General features: G+C 37.4%; 1 pseudogene; it reads left to right on the forward strand.

The window, feature by feature from the left end:
* Positions 1-11,304, forward strand: part of LOC103752505 — a 113,478-nt pseudogene that overhangs the window by 97,455 nt on the left and 4,719 nt on the right.

The raw sequence follows: 11,304 nt of genomic DNA on the forward strand, positions 1-11,304 counted from the left end.
TAAAGACAGAACAATATAACTGAATTTTTGGTACTATTAACCCCTTCATCATGAATCCATGCTAAAATTTAACATGCTCAGTTACAATTTGAATATACAATCTCATTCTCTGCCTTTCATAAAATGCGCAAGCACCAGAGTTGTGAGATGACTTGACACTTTGATGTTCTGCCAGAAACCAAAGAGTCTTGGAAGTCAACATGTAAACACTTTCTTCCTTTAGTCTTTCATTTTGTCCAAACAAGGAAATAATGTTTGATATTTCAAAGGAGTTAGTTTTATGCTTGTTTATGGTATACATGGAATTTCCGCAACTTTGGGAACTGTAAACAAAAACTGACATCTCTTAAATGTGATATTCCCTTGCAAATCCTGAAATGATCAGACATAATGATTTTTATCTCATTAATCTCAATGCTATTTTAATGATGCCTATTGCAGTTCATATCTACTGGAACCTTAAAGTACATTTAGATATGCTGCAAAGCAGTGATTAGATTAGGAGAAAAAGAAAAGCCAAATAAATATCTGTACTTTATCATGGTAGAAAAATTAATTCATTATTTTTAATGTAATTAAAATGTAAATTAAGTAAGGGATATAATATCTGTTTTAAAACTTACTATAATTTAAAGATTTAAACAAGTGAGATGTAACTAATAGAAAACAATGGAGCAGCCCACAACTTCAAGGACAGGAAAATTAAGGAAGCAAAAGATAGATATGTAGATACACTTTTTGACTAGTGATACAGAGAAATGTCCTATAAAAGTTGCATAAAGGCCTGTGAACTTCAATAAATATTTAAAATCTATTCTCAGAGGTGTCATGCATTAATCCAACTATTCCTTCAGCAGAGAGGAGCAGCCGTACAAATATCCTTGGATGTCTGACCTTTGTAGAAGAGAGCAACTGAAACGTCATGTAGAGAATTGTTCAATAAGTGCGTAGAAAGATGGAATGTTCATATTTCATGAAGATTTCACTCACTAATATTTCAATTTGGCAAAGTATGTCCATTGTTCCCCTTACATTAGGGGAAGGAATTGAAGAACTTTTGCTCAATGAGTTCAAGCTTTCTGCTTATACAGGGAAGGCACAATTACTATCCATAAAGTGAAGACCTTTGCACTAGTGTAGCAACCCTGAATGAGTTTCTGGAGTTCTTTGAAACAGAAGATGTAAAACCATGAAGGACACTCTCTTCCAGATTTCTGCCTTCATATTTAATGGAACAGATAGTACAAATTACTTAAGAAATAAAATATTATTGGCTGATTTTTATTTTTCTGGTCTGAATAAAAACGTATTGAAATTTTCTTCATTTTCTGCTTCGATGATTGTTTTGGCATGAATATGCGAACATTTCTACCTTGGAACTTTATTCTACTCTAAATTATTGGAAAAGAATTATAAGTTTTATCACTTAAGTATTTCCCTTAACTTAATGTCTCCATGTTCTTGACCATGAGGGTTTCATCAGCCTTAGGATTTCATATGTTTCCTGTGATGGGGCAGACTAGAACACTATGATACCACACCCAGACTGCTGGTAAACTACCTGTCTCAACCCCTGCCAGACTCAACACAGCCAATATGCTTTTATTATCTTCCAAGAAAAGAAATCCTAAACCTTACCCACCAAGTTTAATGATAGCACTAGATATTTTTTAATTATTATTTTTATTTTATTTGTATGCATGTATTGCCTGTGTGTAGGTAAGTGCACCTGTGTCATGCAATGCCCATGGAGGACAGAAAAGGCTGTTGGGTCCCCTGGAACTGGAGTTATGGGCAGTTGTTAGCTGCCATGTGGGTGCTGGGATTCTAACCTGGGTCTTCTGCAAGAACAACCAGTGTTCTTAACTGCTGAGCCATCTCTCGATCCCCATATAGCACTAGTTTTTATTATCTTTTACTCATTTTCATTCAATTCTAAATTTCATCTGTATTTTCAGTCATGTCTCCACTTACTGTGTCTTATGCTTCTGCTTGACCCTTACAAACCCACTCTAGGTACCATTAGTTATGCATTATCTGGGCATGGTCGTTAGAATGCTGCCAAAGATTTTTACTGCTAGTTTTTCTAACTTGAACACTTACTTAAAGGTATTGTTAAATCAATCAATTTAAAGAAAGATTCTTGACATATACTTAAGCTAATGACACTAATTAAAACTTCCCTTATTTTTGTCCATTATATATGGCTTTTTGCTTTGGAAAAATGACTACTTAATATCTTAGTTTTCTTATTCACTAAAAACAGGCAATGATAAAAATAATCTTAGATATGTTAAGAAATTTAAACACACAGAAACGCATGCACGCAACACAATACTCCACGCATGTGGATCTGTATCTGTGGATTTAAAATTTTTTAGATTAAATGTATACGAAAAAATGAATTCCAGGGAAAGAATTGTCTGAATATGCACACTTTTTTCTTGGCATTGTTCCCTGAGAAATACAGGAAAACCACTGTTTACATAGCATTTATACAATGTATGACAAGTAATCTAAAGACGGTTTAAAGTATATTGTTGTATATGGATAAATTATATACAAATACAATGTCATTTTATACAAGGGAAATTAGCACCTTCAAATTTGGGCACCTGCATAGAGTTCTATCATCTATCTATCTATCTATCTATCTATCTATCTATCTATCTATCTATCTATCTATCTATCTATCTATCTATCTATCTATCTATCTATCTATCTATCTATGTATCTATCTATCTAGGTATTTATCATCTATCTCTATCTATCATCTATCTCTATCTTTCTATCATCTATCTATTTATCTATCTATCATCTATCTATCTGTATATCTATTATCCATCTATCTATCCATCCATCCATCCATCAGCAATCATCTCTCTAGGTATCTATCATCTATCTATCTACCTATCATCTATCTATCATCTATCTATCGAATCTATCATCTCTCATCCATTCAGAGAGGAAGTATAGAAAGGAAAGAGTCAGAGAGTAAGAAAAGGCAAACACATCCACAGCTTCCTGTTGTTCAGCTACATGAGAGTTTGAGACAGCAGGGTCTGTTGTGCCCAAAATTTCAAGGCTAAAGTAGACAACCTTGGGCAACACAGTTAGACTCTGTCACAAGAATGGAGAGTGTGTGTGTGTGTGTGTGTGTGTCTGTCTCTGTGTGTGTGTTTAGGGTGCTAGTGTTTGTGTGTGTGTAGGAAGAGAGGAGGGAAGAAATTACAGGTACTTAGCAAAATAGATAAGGTTCCCAAATGGCTTAATTGTCTTACAAAATCCTAATATTCTCTCACATTGATGTGTAGGATTCCAATAAACATATGTTAGGAAAACATAAATATTCCATCCATTGAATGTGTTAATGTGTGAATTCTTGATTTCGAACATTTTCAAAATAAGATACAAACATCAAGTAAGACACTTCACATGTAAATACTGGAACACATGACTGGATATCCAGATCTGCCACTACCATTTGTAGCATTATCACAAGTAACAATATTAGCCACCAGTGCTGCATGTTAGCCAAAGCCTTGTCCTAATTCACAATTCAAATCATGTTTATTTAATACATTCTGTAGCTAATTTTGAGCTTTGTTTACTTTATCTAGAAGTAAGAGTTCGATTTATATGTAACTTTTTTTGGTCTCAAAATATATATCATCAGATAATGCAAGAAAGAGATGCTAAGAGGAAAAAATATCAGAATTATTTTTGCTATATGTACATTTATTATGAGTTAATACAGGTTAGTTTCATTTGTTTTATTTTTTTGAGATGTACATTTAAATATAATTCTTTAATATTTTTATAAAACAGGGTTCCTTTTATTTATTCATTAATAAAATTGTAACATTTTTGTTATTTTTAAAGACAGTGTCTTCCTGTAGCCAATTGGCCTAAAACTGGCTATGTAGACCAGGCTAGCCTTGATCTCACAGAACTCTGCCTCCCTCTTCCTCCAGAGTGGTGCAGTAAAGGCATTCGCTGCTATGCCTGGCTTAAAGCTGTAACTGGAAAAGTTATCATTTCTCTTCCTCCCATTTCCAGGTCTCTGTATTCCCAATTCCCATCCTGCAGAGATTTTCTCTTTGATTAGATAAGTTTATGGTTTATATTCAAAGATTTGAGTCTTTCAGCACTCTCTCTCTCTCTCTCTCTCTCTCTCTCTCTCTCATGTCTGTGTGTGTGTATGTGTGTGTGCATGTGTGCTTGTAGTTATTGTTAGGTGTGTATATGGGATGTGTATGAGTGTTGCCTTTATACTGAAAGATCCATAGCTTTTCTTTGCCACTTCATATTCTTTCAGAAATATATTATTATTTTTGTTCTATATATTTAATGTTTATAACATGTTGGTTTGATACATATGTAATTGCACAGTGAAATCATTAGTACAGTGAAGCAAACTAACATATTCATCTCTTCTATAATTAGCTTTCTTATAAAAAGGGTGCTTAAAATACATTTTTGTACCAAATTTTCACTGTATATTTTTAATTTGGAGAGAGGGAGTCTAGCAATGTTGTCCAGGGCTTCTCTCAGACTGGTAGTTGTGGAAATTTTAAATTATAAGTGTCCAAAATAGGGAGTGGAGAGATGGTTCACCTGTTAAGACATCAGAGGATCCAGTTCTGGTCCCCATTCCCACATGGTGGATAACAACCATTGGTAACTTCAGTTTCTTGGATCTGATGCCATCTTCTGGTGATTGTGGGCATTGCACAACACAGACACATACAGGCGGGCAAAACACACATACACATAAAATAAATAAAGCAAGGCCAGGCATGGTGGTGCATGCCTTTAATCCCAGCACTCAGGAGATAGAGGTATGTGGTTCTCTGTGAATTCAAGGTGAACCTGGTCTATGTAGTGAGCAGGAGCTACAAGGAGACCCTATTTCAAAAAGACCAAAATAAATAAATAAATAACCCCCAAATTATTAGCTTTACCTTTCAAAAATGTGATGTTAAATGAGTTTTGTTGATGTGATTTAGATTTTTGAGCAACAATTTTGAGAATGTAATATGCCACATGAATAAACTATTACAATAAAATGTGTAAACCATTTACCCTTGTATTCTTGAACATCAGCAGACATTTTCTTCTATTCAGATGTCAACCATGAACTGTTTCTATGATTCATCTTCATCTAGAGATGAAAGAGCTCATCATTGTTGGGTTCATGGCTTTCTACACTAAAAGACATTGATGTATTTAACTATATTTGAAGTAGAACCAAGACAGAGAGTGTGCATGCATGAGCTCATAATCTTGTAAATATACACTTAGGAAGGAAAATGGAAACTAATCATTATATTTTACTTAATTTTATTAGTTCACTTATTTAATGGAGTAATTCCAAAATATTGTCAAGATCAGTTTCAGATATTTAGAGAAATATTTAAAGAATCCTAGAGAAATGTAGCAACTCTGGAAGCTGTAGTCCTCAGGTGCATTCACCATTTCCAGAGTTCTCCCTTTAGCACTCCAAATTCAGTTAAAGTTATGCTGTGAAGGGTCATGCAAAGAACTCAAGATTAGAAAACTCATCCATTATTCATCAATTTATTTACTAAACTTCTATTGAATACTTAATGATATACTCTGGAGTGTGCACTGTGGATACAGGCATCAATATTTTAAAACATGAATTCAAACATTTGAGTAAAGGAATAGTAACAGTGCAACCAATTCTCTGGGGAATAAGTGAATTGGGAGTAAGAAAGTCTTATTGCTGAAAGTAGTATTAAAAGTATGTCTTGAATGGTAGACATTTTACTGGCAGACAAAAATTAGGGAAAATGGGGAAAACATTTAATTCTGTTAATATGAAAAATGATTATTTAATATTGGGATTAAATATATTTCACACTTTAGAAATAAAGGTGCCAGGCTTGATGGCATATACATTTAGTCCTAGCACTCAGGTGGCAGAGCTAGGTGGATTGCTATGAGGTCGAGGCCAGCTGGTCTATATAGTTAGTTCCAGTCCAGCTGGTGCTAAAGGGAGATCTTGTCTCAAGAACAAACAAAACAAACAAATGAAATAGTGGAATTCTGAAATTTTACTCTAATGTCAGGAATGGACTCTTTCTTTTGGAGTTGTTGACCATAGTGGTCCTATAGACCCTCAAACAATACTGGCTATTGCCACTGCATTTGGTTACCCACCAGAAATTGACAAGGAGACCATATGCTAAAGATGCTAAATACCTGAGTCACAAAACAAACAAGGAGAAATCAAAGTTACTGACCTTGAAGCTACATCTCTGATGGTTAATTTTCATAGTACTCGAAAGTGCCATGCATGTTTCTGACAGAGAAAGTTAATCATACTGACACAGCTGTGAACCCTCTGAGCTACAGTTCCAACTAATTTGTCAAAATATCCTCACTTGTAGAATAATGGCATGAAGGTTACAGGCATAACCAACGATCTTCTAATTGGATATAAGAGAGTCACAAGATGGAATCCATACTGATGCTTTTGTCAAGGCCAAGAGACCATGAGCTAGACAAGTCACAGGCTATAGGGGAGAACCTAGTACTATCATTAGGCTAAATAGATATAGTAATAAATTACCTCCTAATGACATTGTTATACTCATAGATGAGTGTATCTCTGAATTCTTATTGGAGAACCTTTTGCAACAGGTGATTAACACAGAGACTCACAATTGGTCAATGTGCAGAGAATAAGAGACTTCAAAGGGAAATAAAATAATTCAAAAAAATCTCAAATACACAACAAATTAGTCATTTAAGACACTAATATTTGTGTAGTCTTCTCAATCCAATAATGATATTAATAAAATCATTATTATCAATTATATATGTGAATAGAGCTCATTATCAATTAGCAAAGCTCTTCCTTGAAACTTTTCATATAAAATCTTCTAATTTGTTTTATATATTGACTTTCAGAAAAGTGGCAGTATTAGTAAATTGTTCTTCTAACTCAGCAAAATCAACAGTTTGAGTGAAAAAAAATAACTGAAAGCAGTAAACTTCCCAAAAGCTGAATTTTACCACAGTATCTGAGGAGTATCTACAATATATAAAGTTCCTTTGAACAGTGAAGGAATTCTCTAAGAGAAGACTTAATATTTCTCCACTTATAAGTTAAATGCAATGTTGTATGTCTATCCAGAGAGCCAAAAATCATTCATATTTTCTCCCCCGCCCCACTTTCTCTTCAAGGGTATAGAAATTGGAGCCCACACAACAAGAAAGAAATCAACAGAGCAACAGTGACAGTGGAACTAGAGGACAGATGTTAGTCTTTCAGTTCCTTTAGCTCAACACCAACTAACAGGGCCAGGATAGTTATGGAAACTCCTTTTCATTAACAGTGAAAACCCATACTAGCAAAACACACTGACTTTCAAATAAAAACTAGGAAACTCTTCTTTAAAGAGTGACAAGTTTAAGATAGGCAAATGAAACAAAGACTTGAGAACACTCAGTGATATGGGAATTAAATAATGGAGGGACCTGACACAAGGGAGGGAATGACAGAGAAGGGAGGGAAAAAGGGGGTAGAGAGAAAGAAAAATTAGACGAACCTCTGGGGAAGAGTGATGATGCCATTGCTGGAACAAGAAATCTTCAATGTCAACCCAAATATGGCTTGTTTGCTCCTGTCCACAGAGTGACCAAGACTGGCTTCCCTTCCACTACACCAGCCAAAGCCAAAGCTGCTACAGTGAGACGAGTTATGGGCACAATCCCTGTCAGCCTGAAGCACAGCCTATCAGCCTCTTCTTTCAGCTTCATGAGCTCTGTGGCCTCCTCTGTGAGCAGAAAGCCCAGGGGAACAGGACTATTGACTGAAACATTTTCCCACTATGCCTGCAAGCTCTCGGGCACCACTGCCCTCCAGGAGGCTCTGAAAGAGAAGGAACATCACATTGAGCAGCTGCTGGCTGAGCGGGACCTGGAGTGGGCCAAGGTGGCCAAGACCACCACCCACAGTGGGGGAGATAAAGCAAGAGCTAGCCTTGGCCTGAGATGGGCATGACCATCATGTCCTGGAATTAGAGGCCAAGATGGACCATCTGTGAACAATGGTGGAAGCTGCTGACAGAAAAAAGGTGGAGCTCCTCAATCAACTAAAAGGAAAGAAAAGGAAGGTTGAGGACCTTCAGTTCCAAGTTGAAGAAGAATCAATTACCAAAGGAGCTCTTGAGATGCAGACCAAACTGGAGCATGCTGGCATTAAGGAACTTGAACAGAGCCTGCTCTTTGAAAAGACCAAAGCTGACAAACTCCAGAGGGAGACAGAAAACTATAGTGTCAGAAAAGTTCCGAATTATGGAACTAGAGAAAGATTAGCACTGAGAGTACAGGAAGTAGCTGAGCTCTGAAGAAGGCTAGAGTCCTGTAAACCTGCTGGGGATATGGATATGTCCCTTCCCTTTTGCAAGAAATAAGCTCTTTGCAAGAAAAGTTAGAAGCCACCCGTATTGACCACTAGAGAGAAGTAATTTCTCTGAAGGAACATTTTGGAGCTCAGGAAGAGACGTTTCAGAAAGAGATAATAAGTCTGCAAACGGCCACTGAGAAGCTCCCCAAAGAGAATGAGTCCTTGAGAAGCAAGCTTGACCATGCCAACAAGGAAAATTCTGATATCATAGCTCTGTGGAGGTCCAAACTAGAGACTGCCATTGTATCCCACCAGCAGGCCGTGGAGGAGTGAAGGTGTCCTTTAATAAAGGGATTGGAACAGACTCCACTGAATTTGCTGAGTTAAAGGCACAGATAGAGAAACTGAGACTAGATTACCAGTGTGAAATAGAAAGTTTGCAGAATAAACAGGACTCTGCATGGTTTGCTCATGCTAAAGAGATAGGAGGCCTAAGGGCTAAACTGATGAAAGTCATTAAAGAAAAGAACAGCCTGGAGGACATCAAGTCAAGACTGGACAAAGCAGAAGATCAGCATCTAGTAGAAATGGAAGACACATTGAACAAACTGCAGGTTCTGCAAGCCAAGTGCAATGAACAAACCAAGGTCATTGGTAATTTTACATCACAGCTCAAGGCTGTCGAAAAAAAGGTTGTGGATCTTGATGCACTTCGGAAAGCTAGTTCCAAAGGTAAATTGGAAATCGAGACACTTAGACAGCAGCTTGAGGCAGCTGAGAAACAGATAAAAAAAATTTACAGATTGAAAAGGATGCTGAAAGTAGCAAAGCTAACAGCATTGCCAAAGAGCTCCAGGGAAAAGAGGTAAAGCTCACTAACCTTCAGGAGAATTTGAGTGAAGTCAGTCAAGTGAAAGAGGCTTTGGAAAAAGAACTTCAGAACTTGAAAGACAAGTTTGCTGGTACTTCAGAGGAGGCTGTCTCCGTTCAGAGAACTATGCAAGATACTGTAAATAAATTATACCAAAAAGAATAAGAGTTTAACACATTGTCTTCTGAACTCGAGAAATTGAGAGAAAATTTAACAGATATGGAGGCAAAATTTAGAATGAAGATGAAAGAAAAGAGCAGTTGATAAAGGCAAAGGAAAAATTAGAAAACGACTTTGCAGAAATAATGAAGATGTCAGGAGATAATTCTTCCCAGCTGACAAAAACGAATGACAAGTTACTTCTGAAGGAGAGATCTGTGGAAGAATTAAGGCTAAAACTTACAAAGGCCAATGAAAATGCAAGTTTTCTACAGAAAAGTATTGGGGAAGTAACACTCAAAGCTGAACGGAGCCAACAGGAAGCAGCTAAAAAGTATGAGAAAGAAAAGAGAATTAGAGGAAAGATTGTTGGACCTGGAAAAGGAGATGAAAACTGTTAGGAGCCGTAGGCCCCTACCCCAGGAAATAGCAAGACCTGATTCCTGGCAAAGCTGTTTTTCAGACATTAAGGCTGGCCTGGTTTGAGATTAACCAGATGACTATACTTGAAAGCCTCTCACAAACATGTTGTTCTAACCTGGGCACTTAACATTTGAGAGACTCCCTCATTTTCTCATGTAATTGCTAAGAAACTTTGGTATTACTCTGTAATCATACAAGTGTAACCTCTTAATTGATTTATAACTTGCTATATAGAATTGTGGTGTTACTATGGAATTTATTCTGTGATCAATTGGTGTGGTGTTATTGTAATAATCGTTCTGTTAATTGAATTGCTCTACTTCAATGGATTTGTCCCTGCCAACTTCCCCCTCTCCTCACTATAAAAACTTTGTGTAGATGTTCAATAAATGAGACTTGATCAGAAAGCCTGTCTTGTCTCCATTCTTCGCATCACTTGTCCCTTTCCATCCCCTCTCCTCCCTCCAGATACCCACGACTGTCTCGCGGGTCGGGACATCTGGCGCCCAGCGTGAGGGCTCTATACGGAGGATCCAGTGTGGGAAGAAGATGGCCCCCAAGGAACACGTTCCACAACAATTCTTCACTCTGGACACGCCGCGGGAACCTGCCTCAGCTACAACCAGAAGTAAGTATCGGCATCTGATTATGGGACAAAAATTAAGCAGGCACGAAATTTATGTTCGGCAATTGCAGGATGCCTTACGGATGGGAGGAGTAAAGGTTAAAATAGAGGATTTATTTCAGTTCTTTGAATTTATTAAGGAAACCTGTCCTTGGTTCCCCCAAGAAGGAATAATAGATATTAAAGGATGGAAAAGAGTAAAAAATGCTTTAGAGGATTACTATAAGGTCTTTGGACCCGAGAAAATTCCTGTTACAGCCTTTTCCTACTGGAACCTAATCAGGGAACTAATAGATTCAAATGAAACCTCTACTGAGGCTGCCTTAAAGCAAACTTCAGGCCTCCTACAAGGCCCCCCTTCGGAGCCTCCCGGGGATAAAGTAACTTCCCCTAAGGAGATAGACCTTATCTCTCTTGACAGTGACAAGGAAGAGGAAACATCACCAGAGACATGTTCTAAGATTTCAAATCCTAAACATGTTAAATCAGAGCCTAACTCTAAATCCAGCACTGATGTCACGACACCTCAGTCTGGCACTGTGCCTATGGCTCCTTCGGAGGCGCACTCTCTGCCTCCTCCTTACCTTCTCCCAACAGTTTTACCTGCCCTCGAGGCATTCCCCACTTCTCCCCTTGTTACCCAATTAAGAAATGAAGTGGCTTTGTTAAAAGAACAGCTAGCCCTAGAACGACAAAAACAAGAGCTGCTTGTGGGTCTTCAAGACCTATCAGTTAAAAGTAAACATTCCCAGCAGGGTGTGGCTTTCCCTGCCCTGCAGCTCTCTATTTTCACAGGGCAACATTGTCCCTTTAAACTCTCAGAGATGAAAGAGTTAAAAGCTGCTG

The sequence above is a fragment of the Nannospalax galili genome, unplaced genomic scaffold, assembly GCF_000622305.1.
Source record: "Nannospalax galili isolate Female #2095 unplaced genomic scaffold, S.galili_v1.0 scaffold206, whole genome shotgun sequence".
NCBI classification, from domain to species: Eukaryota; Metazoa; Chordata; class Mammalia; order Rodentia; family Spalacidae; genus Nannospalax; species Nannospalax galili.